Source organism: Sphaerodactylus townsendi, linkage group LG11, assembly GCF_021028975.2.
Source record: "Sphaerodactylus townsendi isolate TG3544 linkage group LG11, MPM_Stown_v2.3, whole genome shotgun sequence".
Taxonomy (NCBI): Eukaryota; Metazoa; Chordata; class Lepidosauria; order Squamata; family Sphaerodactylidae; genus Sphaerodactylus; species Sphaerodactylus townsendi.
Window position 1 is genome coordinate 74433450 of NC_059435.1, and position 15382 is coordinate 74448831.

At 48.3% G+C, this 15382-nt stretch overlaps 1 protein-coding gene across 4 annotated transcripts in view; it reads right to left on the bottom strand.

Annotated features, from left to right (window-relative positions):
- The window catches only part of HHATL (hedgehog acyltransferase like), a 34000-nt gene extending 21850 nt beyond the window's left edge, over window positions 1-12150 (bottom strand). Inside the window, exon 1 of one of the 4 annotated variants that reach the window (XM_048510388.1) lies at window positions 11811-12150. The gene's annotated coding sequence lies outside the window, so the exon portion shown is untranslated. Of the gene's footprint in view, window positions 1-3692; window positions 3782-4425; window positions 4820-6515; window positions 6693-11810 lie in introns of those variants that run through there. The other 3 variants (XM_048510389.1, XM_048510387.1, XM_048510390.1) reach the window with 3 other exon arrangements.
- Window positions 12151-15382: the final 3232 nt, after the last annotated feature.

A 15382-nucleotide genomic window follows, 5' to 3' on the forward strand; every position in this document is an offset into this window, starting at 1 on the left:
AGTCAATCTATGGCTACCAATCTTGATCCTCTTTGATCTGAGATTGCAAATGCCTTAACAGACCAGGTGATCGGGAGCAACAGCCGCAGAAGGCCATTGCTTTCACATCCTGCATATGAGCTCCCAAAGGCACCTGGTGGGCCACTGCGAGTAGCAGAAAGCTGGACTAGATGGACTCTGGTCTGATCCAGCTGGCTTGTTCTTATGTTCTTATGCTTGTGTAGGCTGACCAGACGTCCCGCTTTTGGCGGGACAGTCCTGCCTTGAAACAACTTGTCCTGTGTCCCGCGGGTTTTTTCAAATGTCCCAGGTTTTGGAAGGCTGCCGCACTGCCTTCTGGGGCGCAAGGCAGTGCAGCAGCCTCCCGTGCGGCCGCAGGAGCGCCCCAGAAGACAGTGCGCTCCTGCCGCTGCGCGCACATGTGTGTGCGCGCGGCCGCCCAGCCGCCCGCCTGTCCCGGTTCGCGAAGGTGACCATCTGGTCACCTTATGCTTGTGTTTCTTTACAACTCTGAATAGCCTTTCCTCCACTATTCTGTAGACGCCGGGTTGTTCACAAGTAGGTTCATTGTGAGGGGCTGTCTTCTCCCACAGATCTGTTAATGTATCTCATTGCTTCTGTTCCGTTAAGAACTCTCTGGCAGGCAAAGGGTTACTTGAGTGTTACTTAAAGGAGTTTCTTCATTCCTAAAGTGGGCTGCTAGGGAGCTACTCTGTATATCAGCCTGGGCTGGAATTTCAAGCCTACTACCAGGGGCATACCGCCCAGGGAACATATAGGGTCAAATGTCCACGGGTTTTGGCCATTTAGACAGGTGAGAGGCAGAAAATCACCCTAAAACTCTTCCTCCTCCCCCCCCCCGCCGGGTCCATATAAATTTCTCTCTCTTTCTCACAATACTAGAACCAGGGGGCATCCATTGAAAATGCTGGGGGGAAGAATTAGGACTAATAAAAGGAAACACTTCTTCACGCAACGTGTGATTGGTGTTTGGAATATGCTGCCACAGGAAGTGGTGATGGCCACTAACCTGGATAGCTTTCAAAGGGACTTGGACAGATTGATGGAGGAGAAGTCGATCTACGGCTACCAATCTTGATCCTCCTTGGTCTCAGATTGCAAATGCCTTAGCAGACCAGGTGCTCGGGAGCAACAGCCGCAGAAGGCCCTTGCTTTCACATCCTGCCTGTGAGCTCCCAAAGGCACCTGGTGGGCCACTGCGAGTAGCAGAGTGCTGGACTAGATGGACTCTGGTCTGATCCAGCAGGCTAGTTCTTATGTTCTTATGCTCTTACACTGACTTCAAGAACTGGTGCAAAAAAAGTTGTTAGGTCGTGATGGGGGAGGGTGGCCCTACGGGGGGAGGGGAGACTCAGATTTTCCACCAGGCTACATTTTCCCCAGATACCCCTCTGCCTATTACCAAACTGACTTCTTGTTATCATCTGCACCAATTTAATTGGTTTGATATCCCACTTTTCCACAGGAGCAGTAGACTCTTATCTGGTGAGTTGGATTTGTTTCACTGCTCCTCCGCATAAAGCCTGCTGGGTGACATAAGAACATAAGAACAAGCCAGCTGGATCAGACCAGAGTCCATCTAGTCCAGCTGTCTGCTACTCGCAGTGGCCCACCAGGTGCCTTTGGGAGCTCACGTGCAGGAGGTGAAAGCAACGGCCTTCTGTGGCTGTTGCTCCTGAGCACCTGGTCTGCTAAGGCATTTGCAATCTGAGATCAAAGAGGATCAAGATTGGGAGCCATAGATCGACTTCTCCTCCATCAATCTGTCCAAGCCTCTTTTAAAGATATCCAGGTTAGTGGCCATCACCACCTCCTGTGGCAGCATATTCCAAACACCCATCACACGTTGCGTGAAGAAGTGTTTCCTTTTATTAGTCCTAATTCTTCCCCCCAGCATTTTCAATGGATGCCCCCTGGTTCTAGTATTGTGAGAAAGAGAGAGAAATTTCTCTCTGTCAACATTTTCTACCCCATGCATAATTTTATAGACTTCAATCATATCCCCCCTCAGACGTCTCCTCTCCAAACTAAAGAGTCCCAAACGCTGCAGCCTCTCTTCATAGGGAAGGTGCTCCAGTCCCTCAATCATCCTCATTGCCCTTCTCTGCACGTTTTCTATCTCTTCGATATCCTTTTTGAGATGTGGCGACCAGAACTGAACACAGTACTCCAAGTGCGGTCGCACCACAGCTTTGGGGCCTGTCACAGTTCCCTCTGGACACTCCCAGCCCCACCTATCTTACAAGGGGTCTGCTGTGGGGAGAGGAAGGGAAGGCGTTTGTAAGCTGCTTTGAGACTCCTTACAGGATAGAAAGGGGAGATATAAACCCCAAACTATTCTTCTCTCTCTATTCCACACAACTGACTGAGCTACCTCAGCAGGTGTCCAATGAGCTGATAAGGCCTGAGAAGCAAAGCAGAAAAACATGAGCACAACAGGGAGGGGGAACAAGGAGAGACAGGTTGCCACATCCTGGGCAGGCAATAAAAAACATGGCAGGATCAAACAGGGACAGATCATGACAGATATGAGGCCAAGGAGTCTCCATCCTCCAAAGCTGACATTTCCTCCAACGGAGCTGAGTGCTGTAATTTGGAGGGTAGTTGTCATTCCAGGAGGACTCCAGGCCTCCCCTAGAAGTTGGCAAGCACTCTAGGTGCAACTGCCAACAAATTAGTCCTGGGGCTACCAGTGGTCCCTGTTCCTATGTCAGCCACCCTGGGAACCCACCTGCCGTGGATTTCAACAGAAGAGACCCAAGATCACGTCAGGTTCCCGAGAGGGGGTTATTAATTATTTGTGTGTGCTGAGAGGGGGTTACTAATTGGGTCTGCTTTTCCGTTAGAAATTCCATTAGGTCCAAAAATCATAAAGTCCTGTTGTTTCCTATGCGGCTGGTTAGCGAAGGTAGAAAACGGGATAATTCTCCCTGTTGGGCTATTTTAAAAAACATGTTTTAGAAATATGGTAAAGTTCCTTGTTTAAGGAAAGTGTCCTTCTTTTGATTTCTAGAAACAAAATTAAGTATTTGAAAGGCAGTATTAAGTATTCGACAGGCAGTCCATTAGAGGAGAAGTAGTTGTTTCTGTTGGCAGTAGATGGTAGGACTTGGTATAATGAGTTTAAATTAGGGTAGAAAGATACCAGCTGGAAATTAGGAACTTTTTTTTTACAGTACGAGTTTTTTACAGTAACAGATAAATTATTAATGCCCCGCCCCCGGAATGCTCGGCCACGCCCCCGCCATGCCCCACCCCCGCCATGCCCCGCCCAGCCCCATTGGCACTATGCCACTGTTTGAATCCCACCACCATGGGAACCTGTTACTAAAATTTTTGGATCCCACCACTGCCCCCACCCCATTTTCTAGGCATCCTTAAAAGAAAACGCTGAAGGAGGAGGAGGAGGAGTTTGGATTTATATCCCCCCCTTTCTCTCCTGTAAGGAGACTCAAAGGGGCTTACAACCTCCTTTCCCTCCCCCCCCCTTCACAACAAACACCCTGTGAGGTGGGTGGGGCTGAGAGAGCTCCGAGAAGCTGTGACTAGCCCAAGGTCACCCAGCTGGCGTGTGTGGGAGTGCACAAGCTAATCTAGTTCCCCAGATAAGCCTCCACAGCTCAAGCGGCAGAGCGGGGAATCAAACCCGGCTCCTCCAGATTAGAGCGCACCTGCTCTTAACCCCTCCGCCACGCGGGCTCTCTCTTGGCTAAACTTTGCTCAGGTCTTGTTACGTCTTTAACTGAGTATATTGCAGAGAGGTGCTGTTCCTGAGGGACAGAGAGAGTTAATGGGGCAAAGCACTTAAATAGTATAGGCTGTGCCACCCGCGAGAGGCCGGAGAGGAGGGAGGGGGGAGGGGGGGACAGCATATCAGCTGCAAAGCAGCCGTCCTTTCCAATTTTAGCTTAGCAAGTGCTCTATCTGCAGCCGCAGGCAACGTGATAGCACAGAGGGGGGCGGGGGAAGTCTCCTTTTCTCTGGGACAGGATCTTTCCGAGATGCCCCGAACATGCAGGGGGGGCATAGAGGGGGAGCCTCCTGCCTTTTCTCTAGTTTGCTGCAGTACATGTGCACACAGTGTGCACACAGAGACACTTCAGAGCTGCGCTACCGGGACATGCTCGCACTGAGGTTTAATACATTTGCTGGAAGAGGACAGCTCCCAGCTGAAATCCTCCTGTCCTTCTTGAGGAAACGTGCCTTCTTGTGCCAGCTCACTGCAGAGACAATTCTGGCTAGCCTCACAACCGGCGCATCCCCACTCCCAAACACCAGCACAGGCGAGTTGTAAAGAGAAATTGGGGGGGGGGGGAGAGAGAGAGAAGGGAGGAAAAACTTCAGCCGTTCCCCAAGGCAAGATGTCCCCCCACCCTTGGCAGCAGGCGCGCCCCTCACACTGACCTTGAGACAGAGGCGGCAGAGTTCAGTACCACGGCCGATCTCAGGATTAAAGGGGCGTAGGGGTCAAAGGGGGGTCCTGGGGTTGCCCTCTCTTCGGGAACCAGGGTGGTCCAAACTTTACAAACACATGAAGATGAGGCGCCTGGTCCTGGGGCTCTTAGAAATCACTGGCCGATGGGTGTCCCTCCCGGGGAGGTCCTTGGTGTGAGTTGAGCAGAGAGCAGGAGGCTGCAGATATTTTTATTTTGGAGCAGTGCTGCAGAGCGGGGGCCGGTCCAGGAGCTGCCTGTCAAAATAGCTGCCGGAGCTGATCTGGAGCAGCAGAGGCAGCCAAAGTGGATCCCGGGCAGTGGCCGAGGAAGGGGGAAGCCGGCTGCCCCAGGGCGTCCGGCTGGCACTGTGTGCTCTGGGTATCGGCTCGCCACCGCTCGATCTCAACAGAGCTGTGCCTTCTGGGTCAGCGGTGTTGAATTGCACCGGGGACGACACGTTTGCTGGAGCCGCCTGCCTCTCGGGACAGGAAGGATGGCTTGGAAGCGGTCCATCAGTCCCGTCCACGCGAGGTGTGCCGCAGGAACCAGAAGATTGTGGCCGGGCCCACCAAGTTCCGAGGTGGCCCCTGAGAAGAAGGAGGCCGCAGTAAACCCACAAAAGGTCCTCCAACTATCTCCACCAGCTGGGTTGCATGGAAGAAGCAGTAAATGACGCCCATGGCCCCTTCCGCACGTTTATTTTCTATTATTTATATATTGGATTTTAAAGCGCCCATCCCCGAAGGGCTCTGGGCGGCGTACAGCAGGCCTGCAGCAACAATCCAAAGCAGCATTAAAACACAGCAGGCTAAAAACAACATTTTACACATAAAACTAAGGTAATTTACAACAATTTACAAATCTAAAACCATAAAACACAGCAGCAGCAATACCCTGTTTCCCCGAATATAAGACATCCCCTGAAAATAAGACGTAGCAGAGGTTTTGCTGACGTGCGAAATATAAGGCATCCCCCGAAAGTAAGACGTAGCACAGTTTGTGTTTGGAAGCATGCCCGACGAACAGAACACAGAAAAAGAAGACATCCCCTGAAAATAAGACATAGCGCATCTTTGGGAGCAAAAATTAATATAAGACACTGTCTTATATTCGGGGAAACACGGTAACATATGTGGCGGCCGATCCCAAGGCCGGGAGGGGACAGTACTAATTAGATGGTATCAGGCGTACCAATGATGGCACGCAACACAAGAGCATCCTAGAGGGTGCATGCAGAATAATGCACATGCAGAATAATGCACTTTCAATCCACTTTCACAAGCGTCTGCAAGTGGGTTTTGCTATCCCGCACAATCAAATCCGGCTGCAAAATGCATTGAAAGTGGATTGAAAGTGCTTTATTCTGCATGTGTGGAAGGGGCCTATGTTAGGAAGCTGGAGATGGGGCCCAGGCCCTTGTGTTATCCGGCAGACCTATGGTGGCCTTAGGCAGTGATGTCGAACCTTTTCGAGACCGAGTGCCCAAACTGCAACCCAAAACCCACTTATTTATCACAAAGTGCCAACATGGCAATTTAACCTGAATGCTGAGGTTTTAGTATAGAAAAAACGGTTGGCTCCAAGGTGTGCGTTACTCGGGAGTAAGCTTGGTGGTAGTTGGTGGCTTTGCTTTGAAGTAACTGTGCAATGCTTCGAACGGGTAAATCACGACCCTAGGACGACTCAGAAGCAAGCCCCATTGCCAGCAACCGAGCTTACTCCCAGGTAAAGGACCACGCTTTCGTTCTTCCCATGAAAATCAGCAGGGTTGAACAGCGCTTAACAGGGATACCTACACTGCTCCCCCAAAACTAGCTCTTAGGTTTAATGCTAATAATCTCCCTGAAATAATTACACTATTATCACATGACGAATTCTGTGCACGCATGCCCACAGAGAGGGCTCTGAGTGCCACCTCTGGCACGCGTGCCATAGGTTCGCCACCACTGGCCTAAGGGGACCTGCAACCCTACCTGACAAATTCCTGTACATCTTGCCTGTCTTTAAAAATACAGAAAAATGAACAGCAAGCCTTTTGTCTGGAGCAAACGCACTCACCCATGGCTTTTGTCTCACTCTAAAAGTCCCCAAGTTGGAGATCTGGGAAGTCCTGCCTTCAATACCTTCCCTTGCCTCTGAATTTAGGCCTGGAGTCTTCGGCTCTGCTGCGCAGGCAAGGATTGGGGACAGAAAAGCTACCATACAGAGGCAATTTCTTGGGAGCGAAGAATTCCTGGCTTGGTTGTTGCCATCTCATGCCAACTGAATCTCTAACGCAGGGAGGAAGTGAGCCGAAGAGCTGAAAAATAGAGTCCCTTTAAAGGGAAAGCGTGTCGTCCTGGATTGGCATTCGATTTCTAAGAGAATCAGGCTTAAAGTTGTTGTGGATCGGTAGTGGGGTTGTTCTGCAGAAAAAGGACGAGTGAAATAAATACGCAGAGGGGAGTTGGACTGATCAAAGAACAAAATAGGGGGAAAGAGCTCGGCCAAGACTACGAAAAGGCTTTGAAAACTAGAAACTCTGTGCCAAAATAAACTTATTTAGTATCTAGAAGAAGAAGAAGAAGAAGAAGAAGAAGAAGAAGAAGAGGAGGAGGAGGAGGAGGAGGAGGAGGAGGAGGAGGAGGAGTTTGGATTTATATTCCCCCTTTCTCTCCTGCAGGAGACTCAAAGGGGATTACAATCTCCTTGCCCTTCCCCCCCTCACAACAACACCCTGAGAGGGGCTGAGAGAGCTCCGAAAAGCTGTGACTAGCCCAAGGTCACCCAGCTGGCGTGTGTAGGAGTGTGGGAGTGTACAGGCTAATCTGAATTCCCCAGATAAGCCTCCACAGCTCAGGTGGCAGAGCTGGGAATCAAACCCGGTTCCTCCAGATTAGATACACGAGCTCTTAACCTCCTACGCCACTACTGCTTCTGGTGTACACAATGAAGTTAGTTAAAATACAAGGCCTGAGTTTTGGGTGACACTTTTAAAAATGAGTGGACGCTGTTGAACGTATCCCAAATCCTATTGATAATATAATTATAAACAAGTGATATGAAATCAGTGTGCCAACGAGAACAGCAGGGATTGCACAAAAACCAAAAAGAAATATAGCATTGCACACACTAAAACTGCATAATTAACATTCAATTGTATTTTTAACTTATATTAGCAATAAACACACATGAATGTGTCACAGTGCAAATCACCCATCCAGTAAGGTGTATATACATTAATGCATTCTTACGCTTATAAACATTAATATATTCCAATAAACCAAGAATCTACAATCTTATTGGAATGAAAATGTAGTCTTCAAGGATGTTAACATAGTCCTCTGTATTGTCTATGCTTTTCTTACAGGTGAGTCAAATAGATTTCCAATGCAGGGACCAACTAAAGGACCATACGCCTTTCGACATCTTTAGCCTCTCAGTGGTCATACACAGAAATGTTATTATAAAAATAGCACAGCCAAAATGTATTATTATATGCATATGAAAAACCATATGTTCTATGTGGCCAGATGTCTTCTTGTAACCAAAATAATGGATTTTGCAGCAATAAATTGGCTTACGCTTAATCTGGTGTATAATGACCCTGTTTCCAGATGTGTGACATCAACCCTTGTCAATAGAATAGAGTGTTTATAGTTTTCAGCTGAGCCCACAAGTTGAACTGCTCTCTGGATGCTGTTGAAACTATAGAGCATATGTTATTAAAGTGTCCCTTCTATGAGGAGGCAAGGAAAAAATGGCTGTCACATCGACTACACAAGATGACATATTGTTCTGATAAAGTTTGTTGTGAAAAACTATTACAAGATAAGAAGGAGAATATTACTAAATGGGTAGCAAAATTCTGTCTATTCATTATGAAAAAGAAAAAAATGATCTGAATATGGCATCCCCCTTAGATACTTTTGTTTTGCCAAACGTAGAACTTCTTATAAAAGATAGGTATCTTCTCCAATCTGTCTAATATTCGGCAGGGTAGGATACCTATTGCTGTATTATTTTGCTTTTAACTTGCTAAACAGATCTATTTTTATTGCAATTTTATATTAGATTGTATTTTTACATTGATGTGTAGGGGAATTTATTGTCATTTGCTCTGGCTATTTCTAAAAAAATAAATAAATCTGAAGTTATTTGAATCCCTCGAAGTCAACCGTCAAGTTATGTGGACTATTTCCTTGCTACTGAACTATACTTGAGACTGCAGAATGTGTCTGTGTAAATCTTCATCTATCTATGCCTATTAAAGGTTAATAAAGATAAAGATACTTTTGTTTTGTCAAGTAATTTTATGCCGTTTGGTGTGTCTACAAAGTATAATGACATGTAGATGGATAGTGCTGGAATACGGGAGAGAGATCTGCGTTCTTGTTTTGTTGTAGATATTTTGGAGATTTGTAATATATTTGGTCATTGACTGTAAATAAAGTCTTCTTCTTCTTCACAAGTTGAACTGGCCCACGTAAACAAGACAAAAATACCTCATAAATCCCTGCCTCTGTTCGAGCAAGCTGTCGGGCACTTTAAAAGATAGCACATGTATTTTATCAAAAGCTATCACAGGTTGCTTTGGACAATGGACCGTATGACATTGTTGAGGCCCCTCCCCTGCCCAAACCCTCCCCTCCTCAGGCTCCACCCCCAAAATCTCCAGGCATTTTTCAGTCCAGTGTTGGCAACCCTAGGAACTGACCTCTGATGTCTGTAAGTCCAGGAGATCTCCACCTGGAAGTTGGCAAACCTACCCAGACTTCTCTTTTGAGATCCATTGTACACATTCTTTTCTATCAACAGGGGCGGAGTGAGGGGGAACTGCGCCCGGAGCACGCACCGTGCACTCCCGCCGTGCCCCCTCCAGGGTGCATACCTGGTGCATCATGTACCCCCTGTCCCCTTGATGCTACGCCACTGCCTATCAACCTAACTGCTGAGAATCGCCAAAGAACAGAAAGTCTGGTTTTAAAAGTGGAATAAATTAGGACGCATTTGGGGAAATTAATTTGCCTCATTGATATTACATATTCAAACTGCCAGCTTTTAATTTAAAAAAAATCCCCGAACAGATCTAAACCATCTTTTTATAGTCCCGACAATGGACACAGGCTGTTAAGAACATACGACCGCCACCCCTCCTCCAGCGGATATGCTGTTCGGTTGCACAAATAAGCTGAGTCAATTCTGGGCACCGTTTGCTGGGCACTTAGAGGAAAAGTACTTAGCAAGGATGCGCCCAGCTATTCTTGAGGGAGATGCCCGTTGGAGGACTTCCTTTGCTGCCTGGCGTCTCGTTTTCATAATCTGCTGCAATATCCCCCCTTTCTCTCCTGCAAGGAGATTCAAAGGAGCTGACAATCTCTTTTCCCTCCCCCCCCTCACAACTAACACCCTGTGAGGTAGGTGGGGTTGAGAGAGCTCCAAAGAACTGTGACTAGCCCAAGGTCACCCAGCTGGCGTGTGTTGGAGTGCACAAGCTAATCTGGTTCCCCAGATAAGCCTCCACAACTCAAGTGGCAGAGCGGAGAATCAAACCTGGTTCTCCAGATTAGAATGCACCTGCTTTTAACCACCAAACCATGCTGGTGAAAGGGGGAAGGAACTCAGCTGGGTATAACGCCAAGGAGTCCACCCATGCAGCCATTTTATTCGCAGGGATGGGGCTCAGTTGGAGCAACCCAGCCCCCACCTAGAGGAGGGTAGCCCTAGTGGTGATCCATCTGGGAGAGCTATCCAAGCACAGGAAGGTTGACGGCTCTGAGGGGAAAGTTACAATCATGAGCCTTTGAGATTCAGGGGAAGATGCTCCTCGGGGACGTGATGCCAGAGAATCCACCCTCCAAATCTGTTATTTCCTCCCAGGAAACTGATCTCCGTCGTCATAGAATCATAGAGTTGGAAGAGACTCCAAAGGCCATCAAGTCCAACCCCCTGCCATGCAGGAACACATAATCAAAGCACATAATCAAAGTCTGGAGATCAGTTTTAATACAGGAGCAATCCAGCCCCCACCTAGAGGAGGGTAGCCAGAGGTGGGATCCAGCAGGCTCTCACAGGTTCCCGAGAGTAGGTTACTAATTATTTGTGTGTGCCGAGAGGGGGTTACTAATGGGTGATTTTGCCATGTGATTTTGGCCTTAGTTACGCCCCTCCTCTCAGCAGTAGCGCGCAGAACTTGGAGCAGTCTAGCAGGAGGTGCACCGGCGTGCGTGGCAGCCTGCGCCTGCGTGCATTCATTTCCCGCCCAAGGACCGGCACAGTGGCTGCGTCCTTGCCACAGCCCCGCCCAGGAATGCCCGGCCACGCCCCCGGAATGCCCCCGCCCAGCCCCATTGGCGCTATGTCAGTTTGAATCCCACCACCATGGGGACCTGTTACTAAATTTTTTGGATCCCACCACTGAGGGTAGCCCTAGTGGTGATCCATCTGGGAGAGCTATCCAAGCACATGAAGGTTGACGGCTCTGAGGGGAAAGTTACAATCCTGGCCCTTTGCGACTCAGAAAAATATGCTCTTCAGGGACGTGATGCCAGAGAATCCATGCTCCGAATCTGTTTTTTCCTCCCAGGAAACTGATCTCCGTCGTCATAGAATCATAGAGTTGGAAGAGACCCCAAGGGCCATCAAGTCCAACCCCCCTGCCGTGCAGGAACACACCATCAAAGCACATAATCAAAGTCTGGGGATCAGTTTCAATTCCAGGGAAATGACAGACCACCACCCACCCACCCCTCCGGAGGTTTGAAAACCTAATGTGTAGCTGCAAGATGGTTTTCCGTGAGCTTAGGGGTTCTGAGTGACAGTCCACATAACCTGAACTCCATATTGCAAGCTAATACTACGTATACCTGGGCTCCCAGAATCAATTGGGAAGAATGAAAGGCGGGAGCCAAATCTGGCGGGCTGCAAGGATACGGGGGCATTTGGAACAGGGTGGGGGGTTCATTTCCGGAGGAGCCTCGACACTTGGAAAACTATAATGCAGGGGCGTAATGCCCATTGGGCAAGGTGGGCAGTTGCCCAGGGCACCACCTTGTGGGGGGCATCAAATTGCAGGGTTCGTTTTTGGGTATTTTTAGTGTTTTTTGGTCGTGGTGGAGTGGCCGCCCATGGGGGAGGGGGGGCAGGCATCCAACTCAGGTTTTGCCCAGGGCGACAGTTTGCCTCGTTACGCCCCTGCTATAATGCCAGCAATGACAGTTTGTGAACCACCAGCTGCAAGGTCGCCCCACCAGGGATTCTGCAAACCTGCCTGACGGGTCTGCGGAAACAGGAACGGCATCACGCACCTGGTAGGCCTCAGCGTGTGGCAGGTGGACCACAAGTTACCCGAAGTTCTGCGCATCGCAAACGTACCTGAGATCTTCCAGACAGGTCCTCTGTCTTGGTGTGGTCCATTGCATCTTCTCCCTGCCCTGTAGTCCCACCGACGTTTGCTTTGCTTCCGGAACTGCCGAGTGTTCTTTGAGGAAGCCCAGCGCTTTCAGTTTCCACCGTGCTGCGTAGCTGTCCTGCAGCCAATTTCAGAGAAGATGCCAGAGGTAGATGTCTTCACGATCCTCTGGTGCAGGCTCCAGCACCGCAAGGGTTAAAATACCGCTTCCTGTTCCTAACTTTGGAGGGACCGGATTGTTTGTGCAGGTATGCATCTTAATGGAATGCTAATGGGAAGGGGAATTGGAGCAGGCCATGAGAAAATCTGAACGGAGCAGTAGAAAAAGGGATGTCACCCAAGTGCCAAGTCGATCTGACTCTTCTGCAGCCAAAACAAGCACAATGGTGCGTATTGTGAAGGGACAGCGCTCGGCACAATTGCTGTTGTTAGGGACAAGCAGTACGACCCAGCAGCACGGCCCAGGAATCAACGGTGGGTCAGATCCCTTGATTCGGTAGAAAGTATTCTAATTGTTAGAACTGGGGGAGGGGCACAAGAAATGTCAAGCTTTGGAATGAATAAAGGCCCACCATGAATTGAGCACACAATATTGAACACATGAAGTGGCCTTCTGCTGAATTGTAGAATCATAGAGTTGAAGAGACCCCCCAGGGCCATCAAGTCCAACCCCCTGCAATACAGGAACACACAATCAAAGCACTCCTGACAGGTGGCCATCCAGCCTCTCTTTAAAAACCTCCAAAGTATCTAATCTGGAGGAACTGGGTTTGATTCCCAGCTCTGCCACGAGAGCTGTGGAGGCTTATCTGGGGAATTCAGATTAGCCTGGGCACTCCCACACACGCCAGCTGGGTGACCTTGGGCTAGTCACAGCTTCTCGGAGCTCTCTTGGCCCCACCTACCTCACAGGGTGTTTGTTGTGAGGGGGGAAGGGCAAGGAGATTGTAAGCCTCTTTGAGTCACCTACAGGAGAGAAAGGGGGGATATAAATCCAAACTCCTCCTCCTCCTCCTCCTCCTCCTCCTCCTCTTCTTCTTCTTCTTCTTCTTCTTCTTCTTCTTCTTCTTCTTCTTCTTCTTCTTCTTCTTCTTCTTCTTCTTCTTCTTCTTCTTCTTCTTCTTCTTCTTCTTCTTCTTCTTCTTCTTCTTCTTCTTCTTCTTCTTCTTCGAAGGAGACTCCACCACACTCCAAGGCAGTGAATTCCACTGTCGAACAGCCCTGACGGTCAAGAAGTTTTTCCTGATGTTAAGGTGGAATCTCTTTTCCTTCTCCTCAGACCCATTATTCCTGGTCTTAACCTCTGGAGCAGCAGAAGACAAGCTTGCTCCCTCACCAGCATGACATCCCTTCGAATATCTAAACAGGGCTATCATGACACTTCTTAACCTCCTCTTCACCAAACTAAACGTCCCCAGCTCCCTAAGTCTCTCCTCGTAGGGCATGGATTCCAGACCTTTGACCATTTTAGTCACCCTCCTGAATGCAGACCCTGCTTCAGTTCCCCTTAGCATTTTCTTCAGATGCGTATCTTCAAAAAACCCAAGCTCAGAACTCAGGCCAAGAATGATACCAACAATATAAAAGAGAGAAGAAGAAGAGTTTGGATTTATATCCCACCTTTCTCTCCTGTAAGGAATCTCCAGGCGGCTTACAAATTCCTTTCCCTTCTCCCCACAACAGACACCTTGTGAGGTACGTGGGACTGAGAGAGTTCAGGCAGAACTGAGAATGGCCATAGGTCACCCAACAGACTTCATGTGGAGGAGTGAGGAAACCAATCCAGTTCTCTGATTAGATTTCGCCTGCTCTTAACCACGATACCAGGCTGCTCTTAGTATTGACTTATACTGAATTGGGCCCTTGGTCCAGTAAGGGTAAAAGTGTCTAATCAGCTTGGCAATGGCTCTACAGCATGGTGCAGTGGTTAAGAATGGTGGGCTCTAATCTGGAGAAGCAGGTTCGATTCCCCACTCCTCCACATGAGCAGTAAACTCTCAAGAAAAGGGTACCAGAAAACAACCTAGCCCATGTGCTCCAGAAAACAACCTAGCCCATGTACGTACGTACGTACGTACGTACGTACGTACGTATGTATCCAGAAAACAACGTAGCCATGCATGTATGTATGTACGTACATACGTACGTATGTATGTATCCAGAAAACAACCTAGCCCATGTGCTCCAGAAAACAACCTAGCCCATGTATGTACGTATGTATGTACGTATGTATGTAGAAAACAACCTAGCCCATGTGCTCCAGAAAACAACCTAGCCCATGTATGTATGTATGTATGTATGTATGTATGTATGTATGTATGTATGTATGTATGTATGTATGTATGTATGTATGTATGTACATACGTACTGGTATGTACTGGTATGTACCGGTATGTACCGGTATGTATGTATGCATGGATAGATGGATGAATATGCTAATTCCCCATGCAAATTTTGTAGACATGAAAAAACCCAAAGGCAACAAGTCAAGGTGGCAGCATATTTTCAAGATGCCGTCCAGAGCGGATCGTTAGAGAAGAGCTCCGGTTACAAGTTTATTTTTTCTTCAAACTTAGTAAATAGGACGTAGTTTGTCAGGGACTACCTAAGTGGTTACTTACATATTGGTCTACCGGTTTTTGTGCTGCTGTTATTGTTATGGTTGTTGCTGTTATTGCTATCGATATTGCTAGGTCCGATATATCAAATCGCCATCGTTAAATCTAAACTTGATTGTGTTTATTATTATATCTGTTTTATTGATGTCTAAATTGTTTATTGCTTATAATATATCACTGTGATGGATTATGATGCTGTTGATATTGTTGTATTATGATTCATTATTGTTGCTGTTTATGCTATGCTTTATTGTTTGTTCACTACTGTTGTTCGCCGCTGGCAGGGCGGGATATAAATTAAATGTGAAATATGAAATGAAATATACACTGGGCAGGAGATTGCGATTTGCAAGGAAATGTGTTGCTCCTGCACTGAGTCAGAAAAAAAGGTGCAGAAACAGGGACAAATGTGTGCAATACGCCCTTCTTGCCCCACATGAGAGACAGGCGAATTCACTGCTGGCAAAGGTTGCAGTAAGACATGGGTGCGTCATTGGCCTAAAGCTCTGCCCCCACCACACAGGCTCCTCCGTGCCTCTCAGATTTCTGCCATTCTTGTGAAAAGAAGAGGGTATAAATAGGTGTCCTGGCAGCATTCCTGCTGGGCACTGGGCTGCATTTGCAGCCGATCTCGGCCCTGGCCTGCAAGGGAGGGGGGCATTCTTTCCTCCGAAGAGCCCAGCTCAGCCAGAGTCTGGTTTCAAAGGCAGGCTTCAGAGATGCCAGGGGTGACGTGCGTTTCCAAGGTCACTTTCCGGGCCCATGCTGCAGCGCCACTCACGCCAGGCCAGGTAACCCTCTTAAGGTGAAAAAACAGACAGATGTTTCCCTGCTGCAGAAATGATAAACCGTGACTTGAGGCAGTTCCGCAGGGCCTGAAAGACAGAGCTGACCTGCCAGGCAGATGGTTGAAGCAG